Raw genomic sequence first — 23,225 nt, 5'->3', positions numbered from 1 at the left:
AAATGTCCTTTCCTGGAAGAGAACAAACAACATGCTGAACATGAGTGCTTCTCTCCTTAGAAATATATTCCATTTGTACAATGCAGATCCAGGGAATGGTTTATAAGATTCAGGGTTCAGTGTGAGTTTGTTATGTTTCCAGTATTGTACATTGCCAGAAGAGGAGAAGAATGACGGCAGAAATGTCAGCCTTCATTCACCTCGCTCTCATCATCAATTCAACCTGATGTTGATTAACTGGAATTTTAATTTAGCCAATCAAATGAAGGGGTTGATCATATATGTGGATAAAGAGGGCCTGTAACCCCACTCCCCTTTTCAGGCATTGCCCATTAGCCTCCGGTGCTGTCTCTGTGAATAAATCAAGGTATGCTTCAGTGCTGTGGTGCTCTGGCCTCTGGTGTAAACGAATCCCAAGGGGAAAATATTTGCCTACATTACTCATGAAAATAATAAATTTCCCTGAAATTGACTTAGCCCCTTAAAGGAAGACGAAAATAGAAAGCCATGTCTTTCTCATCAAAGTGAATAAGAACAATAAATAGATGAAGAACAAATTTTCAAAAAATGCTACCCTTTTAACCCAAGCAGTATAGCATATAACCATACTGAAACGGCAATGGCAAGCCTGCCAGTCAGGTAAATATAAAAGATGTCCTTCTCGCTTTGGAGGTTTTCTTTTTTTCCCTTCCTTCCTTCCTTTTTTCTTTTCTTTTTGCTCATTTGCCTTCTGTTTGAGGTTCAGCCCTTCAATCAGTCTATACATATTTGTTTTTGTGAAATGTGGCCATAGTTTAGGATGATCTTTAGAGACTTCCTGTTGGTTTGCAAAGTACTTTCACATCCGTGCCTCAGGTGACATTTATCATTGTCTGGAACACAGGTGAGATGCGGGAATACTCACTGCTGATGTAAATGTAACATTATCTGACTTTTCAGGGAAAAGCTTATGAAATACCTACCACCTCCATCCCTTTTCTGTTAAAAAAGCAAAACAGAACAAAGAAGAGTCTTTGGGGGAAGGCGATTCTTTTGTTAAAAGAAAAGCATTTGATTTATTCGAACAAACTTTTCTGGTGCCCCAGGATGGCAATAGGAAGTGACAATGGTCGATTCTCTGTCAGCCCTTTTATTTATGGGATAAGCTATCCCCACTTATTAAAACCTATGTTGAAAATCAAAGAAACGTCTGACTTGTTCCTTTTGAAACAGGGCTGTGCTGTGAAAGGCGGTTCCCCCTCTCCCCACTGCTGCCATCACCTCTGCTTCTGAAAAAGCTGGTAAAAGTTCTCAGGAAGGCAGACAAGCTGCATTTTGTTAGGTGCCTACAGGTGGTTGATAGATATGTATCATACACATACATATATATACATACCTCTGTCTCATATATACAGGCAGGTAAGGTCTATTAGATTGGCCTGACTTATTGTCAGCCTTGCAAGGTAGTCCAGTTACAAAGCAAGCCCAGAAGTACTAGCTCTATCTTTATTGTAAGGTTACATTAACAGAATCTTGCAATTCTGAAAGTACATCTCTCCCCATCACCTTTACAGTCCAAGAAATTAGGGACGGTCCCTTCTGACATGTTTGCCATGCCCCCATTCCTTCTGCAGGCTCAGCTGCCTCTTATCTGACCATTGCCTAGTCTGTGGCTCTTCCTCCTGTCTCCCAAGGTTATTCCCACATACCATTACACTTATGGAACTATTGCGTTCCACAGGGAACTTGGGCTTTTCCCCAAGAAACACTTTTGGAGGAAAACAAGGCACAAATCTGGTTGAAGACAAGGAAGAGCCCATATTGGGGATTACATTGTGGTGATAAGGACAGCAAAGTAGTTTTATTTCTCCACACTTATTGCACCCCTGATGGCCATCTGGCAGCTCTGTTCAGGGTGACCCATTTCTTGCTGGGGAAGAATGACTCAGAGGAACATCTACACAGGTGCTGCAAAGTAATTATCTGGCTGGAAAAGTCACTCAGTTCCACTCAGAGTTGGACTCAAGTCCAGTTGAGGTACCTGGGCCATGGTCCAATGGATTTATCTGGAATGCATTTCAGCTTGTGACTCCTGATGAAGTGGATAGGGTCCTTCACACTGTAAGCTTGCCATCTGTTTGTCAGATCCATGTCCCTCCTGAGTTGTTGAAACTGTCTAGGAGGTGACATGTGGTTGGGTCCATGAGATGGTGTCAGCTTCCTTGAAGGAAGATGTGGTTTCCCAGCAGTGATACAGGTCTTTACAAAGGCTGTTGCTGGACCTAATGATCCTGGGCAATTTTGTCCAGTCTTCAATCTTTCCTTTTTTAGAGAAAGTTGTCAAAAATGTGGTTGGGCAACAACCTTAGAAGATCTTGGAAGGAACAGATTATCTGGACCTATGGAGATGGCATTGATTATATATATTGATGACTTTTAGTGGAGCCAGGATGGCAGAAATCCTCAGCAGCTTTCAGTATTGTCAAGCATAGTATCCTTCTGGGCCCATGTTGGGGATTGGGAGCGGAAGACATTATCTTGCATTAGTTCTCTTCCTTTCTCTGTGGTCAGTTCTAATCAGTGTTAATTTGGGGGAGAGACTGAACCTGTAGCCCTTCATATGTGTGGTTCCTTAAGGCTCAACAGTTTCGATACTGCTGTTTAACATATACATGAAACCACTGGATGAGGTCATCCATGCATCTAGTATCATTGGTATACTAATGATACCCAATTGTACATCCTAATCCCAAGTGATATAGATGGCTTGTCCCAATGTCTGGAAGCTGTATGGGTCTGAATGGAGAGAAATCTGTCTATTTGCCCACCACTACCACCCATTCCTGGGGACTTTCCAACTTTTTGTGGATGGCATAGCACTTCTCCACTTGAGACTTGTGGGCAGTGTGGGGATCTTCCTGGACGTACAGCTCCTGCTTGAAGAGCAGATGGCAGCTGTGGCCAAGAGACATTTTACAGAGCCATGTAGTGCTCCAGTTGTGCCCATTAAACCCTCCAGACAATTACTTGTGCCTCGTCATCTCATGAATGCACTCTCCATGGAGCTACCCTTGAAGAACATTCAAAAGCTACAGCTGGTCCAGAAGGCACTTGGGTGGACAGTACTAGGCATGCCATGGTATGCCCATGAGATACCACCGCTCCATGAGCTGCATGGGTTACCAGGCTTTGTGATGCTGCTATAAGGTCCATAAAACTTTCATTCTAAAATTTCATCAAAATTTTGAATGTACCCATGCTACTTTTGTATGTATGTATGTGTATGTGTAAGTGTGTGTGTGTGTGTATCCTGTTGTTAAGCCTTTTCTGTGCCAATTTCCAGTCGTAATAAATGATCTACAATCTCACTGAGGTAGAAATGAATTTCATTCAGGTGCATCTTCTTTATAAATAGATTAGCAAATATTACTACCAGGTGCTCAAGGGTGGATGTGCTAATGATACAGAAAATAGCATAACAGTCCCACTTGGCCTGGATGTTTAATTTCAGGATTGTCGGGGCCTATTGTTCAAATGACTGACTGGCACTCCAGATGCTAAGAGCAGCAGCAACATCTCTTACTTCCCAATCTTCAGATCACATCTAGCCTACTGGACAGAGAGGTTTCCCATTTTTGCTTCTCCAAAGTTTTAAAATTATTTTTAATTCCAAATTCCTTACTAGGAATTATATTTTTGCCACATTCAGTCCTAACTTTTGGTTCAGACTTACATTAAGTTAAATACATAAGTGTGAGCTACTAAAGAGAAAACATAATGTATGTACGGGTTCTGATTGCATGTTATTAGTAGCTATGTGGAAAGACAAAATGTTCACCAACGTAGTACATCTTGCAAACAGTGACTTTCCTCAGTGTTATTAAGGTCATACTTCACAGATATTTCCAGCCTCTATGTAGAAGCCCAGAAAAAAAACAGACAATGAACATTTTCTCTATATAGTCAATGGTAGAAAATGCAGCAAATGCTACATTTACTTTTTAAAATAAATGTCGACAATAATCAGTCTGTTCCGCTTTGGGAGCTACAGTGAGGAGTTCAAAGGTTTTCTTCAAAATCAGGTTGGTAAAAGCTTACAAGGCTCTAATAATGAACTGCTGCAGGATAGGAAAAAGCCATCTCTTTTTAGAGATGGATTAGGGAAAAATCTATCAGTAAGTAATATATACCACTAATTCTTTTTGACAGCTGTAAAGAATTTAGCAGGGGCATGTGGATCAGCGAAGATCCAATCTGAAATTGAGATTCAAGATTCAAAGGTCTACTGGTTCAATTCAGATTTGTATTTGGAGTTTTGAAGGCAGAAAGTTTTCATTCAAGCTGAGTTGAGAGTCAATTTGGAAAAAAAAAATTCAATGACATAATATAATGGGCACGCATTAGATTGCCTGCAGCTTCTTCACGTTTGATTGGTTGCTGAATGGGACTGTAGACCATTTAGAGGACATTAGTCCAACAAAGTTTCAGCCAGGTAGCTTCAATCATTTTTTTGAAAATCCCCCATCATCTCTTTCAAGACAGGAGACAGAAGGGATAAAGAAAGTACAGCACAGTAACGCCCAAATTGTCAAAGTATGCATAGAAAAATTGTGCTGAATGAATACAGGACATATCCTTTTTTCCCCAAAAGCTGATTTAGAAGTAAGCTCTTATTAGTCCTGATCGTTAGCTTTTCTGGACTGTCAGAATTTATGTACTGCTTCTGCAACAATGTTTTAAAAGTCTGAGAACTGTGTAAATTACATTATAATATAAAGGAAGAATCTGTTTAATGCAGCAGAAATCTAATTGCCACCATGTTATTTTAAATTTGCTCAGGCAATGAATATATCTGAACTGGGCTGAACAAACCCTAGCAGATGAGCGAGACACTTAAAAGCATAATTTTCATAGGTGCTTGGAAGGTGATCAAATCCGTTCCCTGGTTACTCTTATCAAAAGTAGGGCCTCCCATAATATCACTCATAAGCTTTGTTGACGTATAGAAGAAAAGCTGCTACCCCCTGAGAACCCCCAAAATTTGTCACATCTCCAAATTGCCTTCAAATCTCCCTGAAATGGTTCAAAGATATTTGGTATGATTCAGTGCCTTGACTCATTCTGAAGATGTAATCCAAAGATTCAGAGGGTTGATTGAATTATTTAGCACATATCTTGTTAAAACTGAAATCATGGAAAATAGCTCAGGCAGAATTGGAACCTCATGACCACAACTACAGGTGGATGAATCTGTGCTCTCTTGCTCTTTCCTATGCATGTGTACATTATTATGTTATTCTCTTATATTCTAAGATCTCTGGAAAACAGCACATTGGAGAAAGTTTTTATCTTCTAAATAAAACCAGATCTCTAGGTTAAGCCATAATTACGTTTCATTTCATAATGAAGGTTAGCATTTTATTACCATTTTTACGTTAAGTATCTTCCGTTCTCTGTTCCAAGATCTCTTCCTATAATGATTTTGCAATGAAGGCAAGTGTTACTGTTCTTCTTTCTGGTATCACCTTGAAAGAGTTGAGCGTTAGTGATTTGCCTAAGCAAATCCAGTCTTTCCTTATTCATCACCAATTTTCTTAGCCATTATGTTGCACCTGTTCTCATTTAACATATTGCTTTTCCATAGCTTTTCAGAAGGAAATTGCTGAAGTTACCATATATACAGATTGCTTTGTTTTGCACTGATATGCAGCCTCTGTATTTGGGTTAAGCCCAGCTGGAAAGAAGAGGTGGGCTTTTATTTTGTCTGAGGCATAAGTGGGCCCAACAGGTAGATGGAGGCCATAAGGGTCAACCTGATGATCTGTCCAGAAACAAAGCTTTTATTTTCTTATCATTTTGCTCATAATAAATAATGTGTGCCCAGTTCTCCCAAATCTTATAAATATGTGCAAAGACTTAATTCAGTTACTGTTAGCGGTTAGTTTTATAATCATGCAACACTGGAAACTAAAGAATAAATTTGTTTGAATCAGAGATATTGAAAAGAATTTCAGTCAATGGAAAAATGTGCAGCATCACAAAAGCTTATGATTAAGATCGTTGTTTGTCTGGTCACCATTACTGATCAATAAAATGAATATCATACTTTTATGTGTTCAAATGTCTTCCTGAATAGAAATGCTGAGCATGGATGCTTTAAATATTTGTATTTCTAGGTTTAGAGATCTATTAATTCCCAAGTTTTTATTTTGCTTCTGTTTGGTTCATTTCTTTTGCTTGTTTCAATAAAAGAGAAAAATAATACACAGCATTGTACCTGTGGGGCATAATTGGGGACTATAAGTAGGCTTATAGCACAGTTTTTCACTTAAGGTGGGGGTAGCAAGCACTTAGTGCACTCTTAAAATAGACTATTATCTTTGAAAAACATGAATCCAGATGGAATGACAGTACATTTATGCGTGCATTATCTTTGCCTGTGTACTCCAATGGAGCATCTGTCTTTAATCTTGCTGAACTCTGACAAGATTCCTCATAAGCATACAAATTGAGCAAGTTCCTGATGCAGACTAATCAAGTTCCTGTTGACAAGCTGAGCAGTTTTTTTCTATTTTGGGTGCAATGATATATTCATCTTTCTTGATCAAGTCAAGAGTAATGGATATCTTTCATCCTTATTCCCACCCCGAGAATCATCCACCCAGTCTTATGCTTGGTACTACTTGACTTCTTCCAACAGAACCGGAAAAGTCAGCAATACATATTTAAATATCAATTTTCTGAAAATTGTGAACTTGGCATTGTTTAAGGAAGTACGGTGAAAGGTATTTGCATAATAAACCAGATTTTTAATTTTTTTTTAAAGAACTCAACACTATATTGTTCCTTATAGTTTGTTGAAAAATCAAGTATTCACGTTCTTTTTCTGAACATGCAATTTGCTTAGATGCAGAAGCAATGAAAATTATGAAGTTATTTACATAATGCAGTCCCTAATGCGCTAATATATTACTGTCCATGGTACTGAAACGTCAGATACGCGGAACACATCCTGCATGCTTTCCAAATGTGCAGGTTCAATTCCTGGAATATTCAGCTATGACTCTGCTTTTAGGGAATCCTGAAAGTGGTTGGAAAAATGCTTACACTTCTGGAGGATACCAAAATCCAGTGTTATGGTATGGATATGCAAAATCTACTCTTTACCAGTTTTTTTTAGAAAAGATCCTTCTTCCAAAATGACAAGATGCATAACATTTTACATGTGCAGGAGAATGTTTCTGGGTGAAACTCTGGAAAGATCTCCAACTGTCTTAAAAACTCAGAGGCGATTGATCATACATTATGATTACTTGTCAGCCCTGTGAGGGAGATTGGACCAAGAAACATGTGTCAAGTGTCTCTAATTTTATTAAGATTGGCTGTTGTGACAGAAACTCTGAATGTGGTTCTTCTCTCTCTTTTATCTTCTTGTGAATTTGGTGGATGTCTCCCTGAGATGCTTTCAGGTTTCTACTCCCTCACCTGGGCTCCTGCAATGGTTATCTGCTCTTTGCCTTGATAGTAGATCTTCCCTCTCTCCATCAAGGTGATCTTCACTCTCTGCATCCCTTCACAAAATGCATTGAATTGTTTGGATTGCCTTTTATATAATATGTATAGTAGATTTGTCCTATTATTAGAAAAATCCATAATGCATTAATAAATCTGACTCCTACTTTTCAAAATGCTAATATGGAAAAAAAAATATTTATAGTACTTTGTCAGGGTAACAATGAAGCAGCAAATCAAATACTGTTCTTACCTATAATTTTCTTAGTGGTGTCAAACACTAAGCAATAGCAAGAACATGTAATTATAATTAAATCATAACTGGGAGATTTACTGAAATATGGCTTTTATTTTATTTAATTTTTTAAAGAAAGGCTAATTTTACATCTGCTCATCTAGGAATAAACTTCACTGAAATCAAGGGACTTACTTCTAAGTAAACAAATAAAGATTGTGCTGTCATTCTTTAAAAAGGGGAATGAATATATCTCTATTTATATTAGTATATTCTGGTCTAGAACTGTAATAAAGATTCGTTATGAATTGATATATTTGTATCATTGTTAAATAAAGTTTTTAATTAAACAAACAAAAGCCAAACAAAGTAAACACAGGAAATCTGTAAGTTGATCAGTTACCTAGTAATCATCTCTTACTTGTTTAAATATTGGAATACCTTAATTATTCTATTTTTTAAATATTGCTGTAAGTTTTATTTCTTTGTGTGCCATTTAGAGTATTTTAATGAATAAGTACTTATGAATGTTTAAAGAAATAAGATATATTCATTCTTTGGCAGGCCTGGGCTAAACATGCATGTCTGATTAGCCATCCAAGAAAGATAAATTTGGGCCAATAGTGATTTCTCCTCCCCCCCCCAACCCCGCCCTTCTGTGCATGCAAAGAAAGCAGACTTACATTTGTATCCAGGACCGGCTTATGTATACTTTTTAAAAAAGCATTTATTCATGATAGCTAAAATAGAGTGTTGAGAGCTTTACCTCAGGAAGGAAGACGGTGCTGAAATGAGCAGTGGGAATCTTTTAATAAACTCTATTTTAGAGTTAAGATGGTCTGAAAGCGCGTGAGTAAAGACCAGGAGAATGTTGTTATCTTGGAAGCACAATTTTTCCAGTTAAATAATTGCTGGGGAAAAGTCAGTAGGAGGCTTTTGAAACTGGGTTTCAATAAGACTGAAATCAAACATCAGCCAAACCCTGCTATTCACTGCAAAGGACATCAGCGCATACTGTAGGATTGTTAATGAAAACTGTTTTAAACAATTAACAAGCAAAATCATAACCTCAGACATTATTGACTGTCTAAACTCACTGAGATTTTGGGAAATAGCTGGGAATGACATGAGCTGTTAACTAAATTTTACCGCAACTAAATTGTATTTGTACTATTCTGGATCTGTAAATATGTAGAACAATAAAAAGGAAGTATTGCATTTTGAAGTAAGTTCTGAACGTTGTCCCTACCCTCATGTTTAACTTCATACCTCCAAAGAATGTGGCCATTTTGAGTGCTTTCTTTTCATAGTCTTTCCACACTTCATTTTATTCATTGCGTCCTATCAATGATGTCAACATGAACCAAGTGAAACCAATTATTTTCCAATTAATAGTGAAAACTATTCTAAAAATAGTTTTTATTTAAATTTGTTTTCATAATTTGTTTGGGAAACTTCCATTCATAATGGATTAACCTGGATGTGCAGATTTCTTTTATGAAACCGGATAGGATTGCACGAGGGATAAGAAAGGCAGACGTTGCTCTAATGCTGAGCGTAAGGTCTTTGTTGGGTGATTTTTTGGTCTAATTTCCCCAAACCTTACTGCATTTGCTGACCCAATCTGGCATCACAGGGATCTGTGCAATTTCTCTCTGTACCTGCTTTAGGTTGTCGGAGACAGGTGCAACATTCACGTGCCTGAAGCACCTTTGAGATTTTGAATCTAAAGCACTGCCCTAGTCTTTTAGATTAAATTATTAGTTATCTTATTACTGGGCTCACAATCACACTAAGTCATAGGTTATTACTGGAAAAAAATGCAATGTGGCGTGTTTACACAAGATGCCATGGCCGAGCAAACCAACTATTTTTTGTAAAGTACAGTGGTACCTCTAGTTATGAATGCCCCTACTTATGAATTTTTCGAGATACAACCAGCTCCAGCTCCAAAAATTTACCTCGACTTGTGAACTCGCCTCGACTTACGAACCGGATCCGCGGCCATTTTCCGCCCATTTCACGTGGTCTGTGGCCATTTCCCGCCCATTCCATGTGGTCCGCGGCCATTTTTCCCGCCCATTCCACGTGGTCCGCGGCCATTTTCCCGCCCGTTCCACGTGGTCCACGGCCATTTTCCCGCCTGTTCCACATGGTCCGCGGCCATTTTCCTGCCTGTTCCACGTGGTCCACGGCCATTTTTCCGCCCGTTCCACATGGTCTGCGGCCGTTTTTCCGCCCTGCCGCATGGTCCGCAGCCATTTTCCGCCCCTGACACGTGGTCCAGGGCCATTTTTCCGCCCCTGACACGTGGTCCGCGGCCGTTTTTCTGCCCCTGACGTGTGGTCCGCGGACGCCGGAATGGATTAACGGTAATTACATTGAATCTTATGGGAAAATTTGCCTCGTGTTGCGACCAATTCGAGTTGCAACCAGAGTCATGGAACGGATTAAATTCGTAACTCGAGGTTCCACTGTATTTTATTAAACTATAAAACGTTACAATGAAATTTTTTCTAAAACCTAGTTATTAGTTTATAATAGTGTATTATATCTCTATAGGAATGCAATTATATTTCTATATTACTATTTTATAAAAGACTGTATAGTTTAATGTATTATATAAAAATAAATAATTTTTTTTAAAAAAAACGCTCCTATTCTAAACTCCCTGAAGAAAGGGGAGAAAAGACACCCTGCCAGGCATTTTTTTTTTAAAGAAAAAAGTACTAAACAACTAAACAACCCTGAAAACTCAGGAAACCGTTCATTCCTAAATTATATATTTTTCAAATGCATCTAGGAAAAGCAACATTTAAAGAGGTGAAAAAAATCATGTCACATTATTCAGACTATATAACTTTTTCGATTTAACATTATAATTCAAATTTTAAATAATTAAACCTAGACTATGTGGACTTGTATTGTCCAGTTTTTCTTCTCCATTTGAACAGAGGAAATTCAAAGGGTTGATGAGTTTTACTAGCCAACTTTTAAAGTCAGGGACACAAGTATTTTTCCATGAATCCATAATAATATTTTTTTACAGCAGTCCAAGCTTAATATTTTCAAAGTTCTTCAGAGATGAAAGGTATTAGATTTTTGGAATATTGTTTAATCAAACATTAATAACTTTTAAAAATTAACTGCCTTTCAGAACCTGGTTCATCATACAGATAATATCTAACCAATAAGGAATTGCAAATGTCCATTACCTATGTTTCAAAGTTCCTTCAAATGTACGACATAACCTGTCCAACATAGAAAAAAGAAAGCCAATCATTTAAAAAATATTCTTTGAGGGGTTCATTAGTTCTTAAAGACTTTTTTGGCAAAATAGATTACTTTTTAGATCATATGAAACATATCTAACATTCCTTAAAACCTTAAGCAATTGATTGGGCAATATAGGACAATCTGATTCTCTGTTCCAAATTTCTTGACTGGCAATCTTATTTATTTATTTATTTATTTATTCATTCATTGGTTTGTTTGTTTGTGATAGAAAATTGTTGTTTGGGGTCAGTAAAGGCCTTCTCCAATATGGTGAGTGTCTCTGGTATTTCAGAGGCAGCAAGGTAATCAGAACCAGATAATATGCCTAACAAGTGTTTTAGCTGTATCTATCGTAAAATCTCAAATGTTTTAAAAGTACAGTGGAACCTTGGGTTACGAACGCTTCTGTTCACGAACTTTTCGGGTGACGACCACCTCCGGCCGCAAAATTTTGCTTCGGTTCACGAACTCCGCCTCGGGTTACGAACAGGGTCCACGGCCATTTTCTCTCCCGTGACCCGGTCCGCGGCCATTTTCCCGCCCATGACACGTGGTCCACGGCCATTTTCCACCCCTGACACATGGTCGTAGGGAGGGGGACTCTCCCTCCAAGCAATAGCTGCCTCCCTGTCCTCCACACCAGAACGGATTAATGGTAATTACATTGAACCTTATGGGAAAATTTGCTTCGGGTCGCCACCAATTCGGGTCATGACCAGAGTCACAGAACGAATTAAGTTCGTAAACCGAGGTTCCACTGTATCATTCTTTAGTAGTTGATTATGGGTAATGATCCCATTATGAGCTTATTCCCCCCCCCCAAAAAAAAATTAAAAGCCACAAACAAACCATCAATGGCTTAGACTAATTTTATTAGTTTTGTTTTATTTATTTAAAAATGTCTACGGCCACCGAAACCTAACATGAACAATCTAACAATCCAACTGTAACAATACAGTTACAAAAACAACAAAAAAGAATAAGCAATAGGGGGCCAAATTTCTATTACACCCCTTCAAATGGATACCCATCCAATTTTAAAAGAAATTTAACGAACGAGAACTATACAAACAAGAATTACCCAACCATATGTAAAGTGTACCTTACTATTTTATCTCCTAACAATCTTCTAAAACAAGCTTTTTTTAAAAAAAACAACATATTAATTATCCCCTCAATTCATTAATTTATATGTTAATATAAATTAGTGAATTATAGAAATGCCTGCAAAGATGGAAAGATTATTCTTACCAAATAATATACATTTCTTAATTGCAACACTGAATTCTTTGTGGCAAGCTACATCTTTAAATTCTTAATGCTTTCTCCAAATAAGCAGCTTGAAGGTCAAAACAACCAGCAAATTGCAGATGTCTTTTTTTCTGTTTCACAAGAAGTTGTTAAAACATATGGCTGTGATCCAAAGATGAAGTACATTCAGAAATGGGAGACAGCAGAGAGTACATAGAATACATTTGGGGATTAATTGGGAATAAGAAACACCTGCAAATTAAACAGTGTGGCCTAAAGAATCATAGAGTTGGAAGAAGTCATTGAAGCCACAAGGTCCAACTCTCTGCTCTGTGCAACAGTAACATCAAAGTATCATGAACAGATGTCTGCCCAGCCTCTCCTTAAACACAGCCAGCAAATGAAGCTTATCAGTATCTTAGTCATGCATACCACTGTCTGCCTTGTTTTACAGTTAGGAAGATTTTTCTGACGTTGAACCTATGCCATGCATAGAATCTTTCTAGCAATGGTATTCTCTATGACATTCTATGGAAGTGAAAGTTGGATTTTGAGGAAGCAGGATAGGAAGACTATAGAACGCTGATGGAGAAATCTTCTAAGAATACTGTGGACAGCCAAGAAAAGAAGCAAACTGATGATCCAACGAATCAATCCAGAATTCTCACTCAAGGGACAAATGACCAGGCTCAAGTGATCCTACTTCAGATGCATTATGCAAAGACCTTGCTTTCAAGAGTAGGCTCTAATGCTGGGAAAGGTGGAAGAAAGGGGAAGAAGAGGATGACCAGCAGCAAGGTGGATGGACTCAGTTACAGTGGTGATGAGTGCAGCACTGAAAGGCCTGAAAGACCAGGTTAGGGACAGATCATCATGGAGAAAATCTTTCTATGTGGTTGCTAAGAGTTGATGGTACATACTCAATGCCATGCATCTGGGTGCCTTTCACATGTGGGACATTCCTTCAGATTCTTGAAAAGTACTAAGTCCTCCTAAGTCACCCCTTCTGTGCTTAGTTCCTTCAAGATTTATTTTCTAACCCCCCTCATTATCCTCCTTACTCTTCTCTGAATGAGTTTCCTATCCTCTGAATCCTCTAGCGTGGTGCTCAAAATGGGGCATAATTCTTGATGTGGGATCTGAGCAGCCCAGAACAGAGTTCAAATATTTGTTTTTATGATTTGGAAACTACATTCTTTTGATACAACTGAAAATTGCACTTGTCTTATTCAATTTAAAGCAGTGACAATTCCATGACTGTAATATTCCAGCGTCATGCCAACTGTCTATTTCCTTTGTTTCTTTTTTTCTAAATGAGGAACGTTGCAATTATCTGTTAAATTCCATTCTTATATTTTCAGCTCATTTCTCTAATCAGGATCATTCTAAATTTTATTTTGTCCTCTAACATATTGGCTCTGTATCTCCTGCAAATTTGCTAGGCATTCCTTTCATCTCATTACCAAAGTTATGAATAAAATTGTTACATACTGATTTCCTGGCACCTCACTCCATATAGCTCTCCCATTTGATGAGGCGTCATTGGAGAGCACTCTGATTGTGATTTTCAAGCCTCCTGATTCTGAACATTAATATGGGGTGGGGGAATAACACTCAGACAACTTATATTTGAACATGTTGGATAGACATGCCTAGGCTGTCTTCTACACATATAGACTGTTATATAAAAGGTATATAAAAATTTTAACTATTAGAACTGGATCAAGGGGTCTAAATTTTTAAATTATTCATAGTTTTAGGAATGTTGTCCTATTAGAATTTCCACTGAGGCTTTTGAAACTGGCATATGTGAAATCACAAGGCATCTTGATTAGGTTGAAAAATTCAGCCAGGAATGGTCCAGGGAAGTCTATTCCACAGCAGAAAGAGGCCAGAAAGACTGAGTCCTTCATTTACAACAATAGTGAGCCAATGTCTTGTCAGGTCCACCATCTCTTTGCCTCATCTCGTCCTTAACATTTCCAGTCTCCTAGCATTCTGGTTTGTGATATCTCCTTCAAGAAAGCTTGATCACTGAGATTCCTCTCTATGAGGAGCACAATGGGGAAAAAAGGGGGAGGGGGAGTGTAACAAAAGATGAAGACAAAAAAGGGGAGAAGGGTATGCAAGAAAGAGAAGAAGAAAACAGTGGATCAGTGATTTGGCCACTCTTATAATCAACCTCAGTGTGCCTCTCAGACCAAAAAAGCTTTACAACTCTCAAAATTCCTCAAACAATATTTCTTGTGTGTGTGTGTGTGTGTGTGTGTGTGTGTGAGAGAGAGAGAGAGAGAGAGAGAGAGAGAGAGAGAGAGAGAGAGAGAGAGAAACTGAATATACTTCTTTAGGCATATCTCAGGATTTAGTGGATTTTGTTAATTCACATGACAAGCTCTAAACATTCTTCAGGTCTAAATATCTAGGGATTTAGCTTTTCCTTAAGCTTTATGTGGAGCTTGAGCGATGTGTTCCCTAGTTCTGATCCACTTCATGTTCTTTTAGTTTTTATTCATACATTCATTTAAAAAGGAAAGAGGTTGGATTATGTTTTTTTTCGGGACAAAAATATTGTATGCCATATAGTCATGTACAACTTTGCCTTGATGGGTATCCTTTTTCTTTATTTAACAGAGTTGCCCAAGCTGGAAACTGGTTCAGGTGTGAAGTAGGGAGAATGGGCATGATTAGGGATGAATCTACCCTGGATTTCTTTTAGAGTGAAATGCCATGATTTGCCAAACTGCACTCTGCAATAACGCAATGGCAACAATGGACTGATATTGCTGCTGTCATTCAAAGCGCTTACGGAAGATTGCACAGGAAAAAAAAATGTTGACTTCATAAAACTGCCAGAAAGAAATATTTCTGTAGAAAAAGCCCTGTATGGAACTAATCTTGGAAGCTATTTTAAAAATGTAGATTGTATATTCAAAATCCAGACAACAGGTGCCTGGATTTTGAGGGTGTCTTCCTTAAACATAAAATAATTATGTAATTTGGCAGGCTAGATTGAAATGTGTGCCCAAATGGCAGCTCCATGGAATGAACAGAACTGAGCCTAACATTCTGGGTGAAGGGTGAATGGCATTTTAATTCTTCCTACCTTGCACATTTTCTCAAATTAGCTTGCTAGCTGCTTTTGGGCCTTGTAAAAGAAAATAAACAGTAGTCATATTTTTACCCCTTTACTGTATAAAATGCAACTTGGAGAGACAAACTGTTTGGAAAGGGTAGGCCAGGGAAGAATGTTTTCCCCCGTGGAAGCTTGATTTGTTTGACTGCTGTTGACTTTTCTTTTTCTTTTCTTTTTAAGCTTAGAAGGTGAAACAACTCAATGTTAACACCTTGATTAGTTTGACCTGAGGAGGTTAGTAGCTATGTTTCTAAACCACAACTTACTTGTGAGTTCTACCAATATGTAGAATGATGGGTTATGGAGATGGGGAGGATGACTTTTGTCCTCTACTATAGTCCTGATCAAAATCCTCCCTTTCAAAATAGCTTCCTAGGAATTTCCCTAATTTCATATTTTTGAAATGTGTTTTTTCTCCGTACTTTGTATTAAACAGATGATGGATACATAAGGGAAAATGTGCATAAAGGTGTTTAAATTGCTTGCCAAAAAATAGATGAGAAATCACATGAAATACAAGCAGATCATTTCATATTAGAATTTGCAAATTTCTCAAGTGTCACTAGGCAGAGACTTTTTTAGGCAAAAATCCTAAAAAAACAGGCATGGGGTTGCCTTGTTTGTCTATGTGAAAACAGCATTGTATCTCCAGGGGTATGATGCAAACTTCTTTCTTTACCCTGATATTCCTGGACCTTCCTCAAATGCCCAAAGGATTTATTTTTGTTCTTCAAGCAAGAACTATTATGAAGTTTCCATCAGCCTCCCTCTCTGCACTTTTGTTGTGTACGGGACAAAGATTTTTAATTTCATACTTCATTTCCAGCTTGCTGCAGTCAAGACATCATCTAACTATCATGAAAAGGCAAGTTGGAATCAATCTCAGCTGCAAAGTTGAAGGAAAAAAAAAATAAGGAGGAAACCGTTAGTAACATTTTTTATTGTTCCCGGAAGTATAAGCTTTGGCAAGGTAGAGGTAATTCAAACTCTATCCATATTCTTTCCTTTATTGGCAAAGTATAGTATAGTATGGCAGCAAATGAAATGGGTGAAAAGAAATATGTATTTCATTATGGATTTTATTGATACTGATTTTTTTAAAGATCCGTTTTACTAATATTTCAGAAAGAGTGTGAATATTGGCTTGCCGCGCCAGGAAATGAGTGAAAGGCAGTTCACTGACCATTTATAAGAATTTAATAACTTACTCTACAATTTTTTTTCATTTAATTCCATGTAGGCACAGCTCAACTCCAGACTGACTCTGGATATCTCACGCTATAAGAAGCCGTAAAAACACAATAGAAAACAAACAAAAAATGAAAACACAGACAAAATTTCTATAACCTTTTAGAAAATCTTGTAAAAACGATTGTACTTTAACTATAGAAACTGTTCCTGGGGATGGCCTGAAATGTTAATTAACTTTAAATGTGTTTTCTTCATTTACCCCCTCCCCCTTTAAAATACCAGCCCCACTCCCGTTAGACTATTCAGAGAAATCTCCCTCCCCATTTTGCCATGAATTTTGATTGCATCTCTTATGAGGTTTTTTTAGATGATCAGGACCATAAGCTTATAACATGATAAGTTTCAGTTCCTAACATCTGTGATTTTAAGAACAGACAAATGAATTATCTTGTTAGACCTACACTATGCTTGATTTCATCCAGTATTAATCCTTAGCTTTCTATGTGAATCAGGATATTACAGAATGTGCCTTAAACCACAGTTTGCTGCACATTGGGCAATGTCCTGGTTCACATAGAAAGCTAGGCCATAAATCATGGCTAGGTTCATGCAAAATCCAAAGGAACATTATGCCTTGGCATACGGTATTGTGTAAACCCAGCCAATGTAAACCAAATGAAAGCATCTGATATCTTCCACAGGTTGTAGCTACTGGCAAGGCACTGTGGGAATTATAAGCCAAACAATTGGTGGTTTCCAATTTGTCTATGTCTGGTATAAATAAAACTAGTGCGTGTGCAGTGTTTGAATTGCAAAGTGGTTTATTTTAAGCTACGTGTGATGGAAATGGACCTGATTGTTTACATCCACCTTTGCAGATTCATACTGCTTTATTTAACAAATGGTTGTGCACTTCTACTCTCCTCCCCATACATTTTATAAGAAATGAACCTGGGAAAGCTTTCTCAGTGCATCTAAAGATGGTCATTCTGATCTGTGGCTTTACAGGCCCATTTGTCCTGTTCTAACCAGAGTTTTCTCTTTGAAGTCTGTTCATTTCTCAATTAATCTCAAATCAAAACTAATCAAAACCAATTATTGCACAAGATCTTTAGTTCTTGGGAAAAGGAAACCCGCCCTGTTTCTAGAGATGCACTCTTGGCATGCCAGGAAGAATACTCCTGAGAGAATGGCTAGGAGTAGCCAAGACAGTCTAACGCCTGGCATTTGCACCCCAAAAGTCAAAAGAGAGGAGTGTCTATTCAGCATCCCCTAAGGTTTGGAGGATGTGTGTTAGAGTAACATCAACTAGAAAAGACATAATATTTAAAAATTGCAAAGGATGTAGGATGTAAAGAGAAAGAAAAATAAACAATTGAAGAAATTACCAATTATAACATGTTTTCTTCCTTCCTGGCAATCCCACTTGCTGAACTGAATAATGTCCATGGTTTTGTGTCTCGATAACTTAGGCACAATGCCTGTTAGAACAGTAGGGAGGAGAAATCTCAGCTCTGCTGAAATTTGCCTTAATTAAGGTTGTTCCTGGGCACTTAGCTAAGTAACACCATTATCTTGTGTTTTAAACTATTACTCTTATTGCCATTTGGAGGTCTCTAAGCCATTCAGAATCAGACCTGACTGGAGTGGCATAAAAGCTTAGTAAAGTAAGAAATAAATAAACTATATTTCTCATTTTTTCTCCCTTATTCTCAGGAATGCTTGGAAATTTCTTCAAATTTTTTGAACATAGTTAACTGAGATTATGAAGGGTCCTGAAGTGGTTTCTTCTTCCTCTCCTCTTCCTATACATTTCTCCATTGCTTAGAAACTTCCCTTGCTTCCTAGTTTAGAAAATCCAATGGGAAGAATTCCTTGATATTTTTCTTTGGGAGGTATGAAAGCATGGGCACTTTATTCATTTTAATATCAAATTACAGAGGAAGCAAGACTTGGGGGCTATTAAATGTATGATATTTACCCTAAGTCAGGCTCAAATTGATGTTTTTCATCTTCAATCTTATGCAAACAGATATTCATAATGTCATAGGAAATGTGAAAAGGCTAGTGGGTAAAGGAAATTTGATATTCAATCTAGGAGAACATGTGTTAAGTTTACAGTTTAATATTAAAGAGAATTAAAACAGGGAAGGAAAGAATATGTTGTTTTGCTAAAGATAATTAAAGGATGTTGAATCTTAAAATATGGAATCACAGAGATGGGAGAATCCTCAACTGTAGTTTTATTCAGCATCTCAGTTTCCCAAACATCATTTCATTTCAGATCTATTCCGTATTTCTCCTAGCCTAAAGACTTTTTTTGGGGGGGGGGGGGTTCTCTAATACAGTGCATTCCTTGATAATAATGTATTTATTCTAAGATAATGTATTTTTCCCTGCATTCCATGTTGGAGCACACTGAGTTGAAATCTAGTCTAAAACAGATTTCAGTAATGACACTTTTTCTGACTTTGGATCATGGAATATGGAATCACAGATACTGAGGTCTGACATGGATCTTATGGAGCCACTAAAGCAGATATTGGCTTCACATATCACATTTAGCTATAATATAGTGTTTTTATTTGTAACATAGTGTCTTTCCAAACCTTGGTTTATATAATAGCATGTTGAATAATCTAGACAGTTGTAGTTTAGTCAATAAATTATCATTAAAGTAGTCAAAATGTGAACCAAAACTTAATACTGATGTTGAAGAGTGAAGCATAGAACACAATATTTGGCATAAAACTAATCCATTGTGCAGTTCCTACATGGTCAGAAGTTCCTAGTCTCATCTATTCTAGTATTCATTTTTGTACACTACATTTAGTTTTTTTTGTTACCCAGAATTCTTCCATTCCTTCCAGTAATCAGAAGTTGTGTCTCCAATTGATTTTCCAGAAAACATAAGGGTTCATTCATTATTAGCAATCAAAGTGTTTCCCAAAACGTTGTGTTAATTTGAAACTTAGCTCTAACTTTGTCTTACTCAGGAGGGAGGCATCAAATCAACCCAGCTTAACTGTAAAACATCAGTGCCAAGATCAGAGTTTTGCAAATAATTTTTTGAACATACATCAATATTTAGACCCACAAGGCTGGTTTGGCTTCAGAACATTCTCTTCTTTGCCTGTATTAAAATTGCTTTGCTTAAAGGGGAACATATAGTTAGGGAAAAAATAAAACCCTCCACTAAAAAGAGTTCTGTTGCCTTTCATGTCTACTGATTTGCAGTAGGCTTTAAACTTCCTTTCTTTCCAACTTGCAAAAACAAAAACAAAAAAAAAATCAATCAACGTATTGTTGATTTTGCAGCAAATGTGCTTCTTTCTTGTAACAAGTTACATATGTCTCCTCCCAGATCAATAGGCTTGGTCCCACACAGCTGAAAGAAAGAATGAGAAAAGTCTGAATAAATGAGAGTTGAAAGGTAACAGGGTGGGACCTCCTGATTTTTCAGCAGCCCTGAGTGCTTAGTTCTTTTTAGGAAGGAGTGCAAGACCATCTGAATTCTAGTAAGGTATCCAAAATATTAATCTCTTCGAAGTTTCTGTGACATCATTTTATGAAGTTTGCAGTTGTAAACATTAGCAGTAATTATGTCCTTGATGCTCTAAGTTTCTTATCAAGGTCCATTGGTTATTCAACACATGTTTATTTAGGTGTTTTACTTTTATTAGTGACTTCTCAATATTAGGAATTATCTCAAGCTTGAAAACCTAAGTAGATCCAAAAGAATTCATATTCTAGCAAGGAAATAGCCTTACAGGAATCCATCAAATGATGAACAAAATAGGGGGCAGGCTTTTCTGTTCTCCACTAGTCTTGGTAAGGCTGGATGTTAAGCAAAACAGGTGAGGGGACTAGATTGTGAGGTGAAGCCACAAAGTCTGTCTTCAAATTGGGTTTGACACCGTATCTACATTTGCCTTGCAACTTCTCCAAAGTTTACTTACCTCACAGAAGAGGATACTATTTTCTACTTTATCTTCCAGGTGCCTGAGAATTTCCTTTGAATATCTCTCGATAATGTTATGGATTGGCTTTAATATTGGAGGGGGCGAAGGGCAATATTATTGGGGTCTTCCGCGATGCATTTTTCCATCTCTCTGAAGCCTCCTGGTACTTACTTCCCAATCTGAAAAGCCCCCTGTGAGGTATTTCCTTTGGGAATTTAGTGGAACCATGAGAAACCACGAAGACTGCAGACTTCTGAAAATATTATTGTACTATGAAAAGCAGGACATTCTGGTGATCCCTTGGCCACTAAAGAAGTGCAGAACTCTGGGACTTCCAGGGAAGAAATGACAAACTGAAGATGGCTCCACTGAGAGTGGTGCCAATGACTGTGGTGGAATGAAGAGCTGGTGAGTGGATTGGCTCTTTGTGATTCCTCTCTGGACAAGGAGAGGACTTGGGATCACCCACAAGTGCTCCATACAGTTCTTCCCAATGAGGAAGCCACAAGACAGTGGTTTCCAGCAGGTTTAGAGCTCTGGGAGATGAGGGAATGCCACCTTAGCCAAAACCACGGTTGGTGCCTTTATGGACACAGGCTTTGCATACTTCCTTTTCTAATCAGTTTCAGAAATTGCTAGTTAACAGCTTTTCAGCTGTTAGAAATCTTTGGAATGACAAGTTTTATGCACTGGGTGAGTTTCCTTTAATCCTTAGTGAAAGAAGTTCTAAATACAAGTTTAAGGACTTTAAAAAATAAATAATAATAATAATAATAAAATTATTATTAATTCTAAACAGCAAAAGGGTGATCAGAATGTTGATTTTGGAAAGCTACAAATGGACTAAGGGTTCAGATGGATTTGAAATAAGATTTTGGAATTAATTATAAGAATCCTTCCCATGGGAAAATGCTGTTGTTTGAATTCTTTAAAAAAAAAAAAAAGATAAGATGGGACTTTGAAGGTTGGACACTAGATGGAGCCCAAAGAACTAAATATTAGAATTAAAGGAGAAGAACACTTAAATCTGACTTACTAATACAGAATGGAGCAAAATACTTTAACACTGGACATATTAAAGGATATTTGTGAACAATGGACCCAGAAGTTAATTTTAAGAGTGTCTGCAATTATAGATAGACTGTTTTTAAAAGATGTTATAGAAGAGGAACAAGCTTCTCCAGACAAAACTGCGACTGATCCGAAAGTGGATTTAAAAATCACAGGCTTCAAGAATGATATGGAAAAAGATGCTACACTGGATATACGAATGAAACTGGCTGATGTCTTAATAAATAAAAGGGATATACAAATAACAAACCAAAAGAATGATCTGAGTAACTTTCTTATATTGGATTTACAAAAGAAGATTATTAAAGCTTTGAAGAAATTTATGAGAAGGAACAAAGAAAAAATGAAAAGAAAAGCAAGTTCTAGAATATTATTTGAAGGGATTAAGGAACAAGATTGTTAAAAGGAAGGAATATTAAGTTGGTTTATTTGATCAAGGTTAAAATAGATATGTTGTTATCTCTGGTAACCCTTAATGGACTTTTGCTGATTAGGACTGAACAACAAGGTTTTAAGGATTTGTTTATAGATAAGAGATGAGATATGGGAAGAAGAGATCATTTGTTGTACTTTAAGAGAAGGTGGTTAAGTTACTAAAATTGTTTATACTTCTGATGAAGGGGTGGATATTTCTTTATTAATTTCTTTTCTTTTTCTTTACTACATACTTATTTTTTTTCTTTCCATTTTTTCTTTTCTGCACTTTCTATTTTTTCTTTTTACTCTTTTATTTTTTTTAGTTCATATTCATTTTTATCTTTTTAATTGCAATGTTAAATAAAATCACTATAAAGAAGTGATTTTGCCCTCCTCAGATTTAAACCAAAATTGTCTTCTCCTTTGAAATAAATTGTTTTAAAATGTAAGATACCTTTTATAGATAGCACTAGCCAAAAATAGTCGATCCCCCATTTTTTGATCCAGCTCCTTACTTGAATATCTTTTTCAGGCGAGGTATTAGAAGGCATGCATCAGTTTTCATATCTTTGCTTCATTTCTGAAGGACTCTAAATCTTAATTCTGTGTTAGTATGGGCTTGTGTCTACATGCACTTTTGAACGCATGGATAATTATAATTTATAATTTTGTGGCGTTTAGCTGCCCTTGGCTTGGTGAAGCTTGTGATGGGTTGTGACGGTTAAAACTGATGTTAACCTATGCTCCTGAATCTGTTTCAGGAAGAAAGAAAGCAGAATTATGGGCCATGCATTGTGTTAAGTCTTGGTATTAAAAGAAGAACACCACAAATGTGACCGAAAGCATCTGGTGTGTGCTGTCTCCAGTGCCAGCTGACAATTAATCCATTTTGCATTATGATCCACTTTGGAGGTTTTAGACTGTTAAATCGTATCTGCTTCCATTGCAGGTTTGGGAGTTTTTAGTTAAGCCAAATGGAGTAGCTCAGTTTAACCGGCTATATGGCTGTTGGGCTGGGGCTCGCTGGCTTGGAATTGGCTAACGCTGGAGAACTGGATCCAAATGTTATGATAGCATATTGTATTTGTTAGTAACACAGAATGGAAATATAAGAAAGGAAGACCGACACAGATAGAAGGAAGGGGAAGGGAAGGGAAGCAGTCAGATGCATCCAAAATTTAATTGTCCTTTTCCTAAT

Source organism: Python bivittatus, unplaced genomic scaffold (assembly GCF_059951505.1).
Source record: "Python bivittatus isolate LINGU-HERP-01145 unplaced genomic scaffold, Pbiv_v1 ctg000790_np1212, whole genome shotgun sequence".
Classification (NCBI taxonomy): domain Eukaryota; kingdom Metazoa; phylum Chordata; class Lepidosauria; order Squamata; family Pythonidae; genus Python; species Python bivittatus.
The sequence above is the reverse complement of the archived record's forward strand: the minus strand, read 5'-3'. Positions refer to the sequence as shown.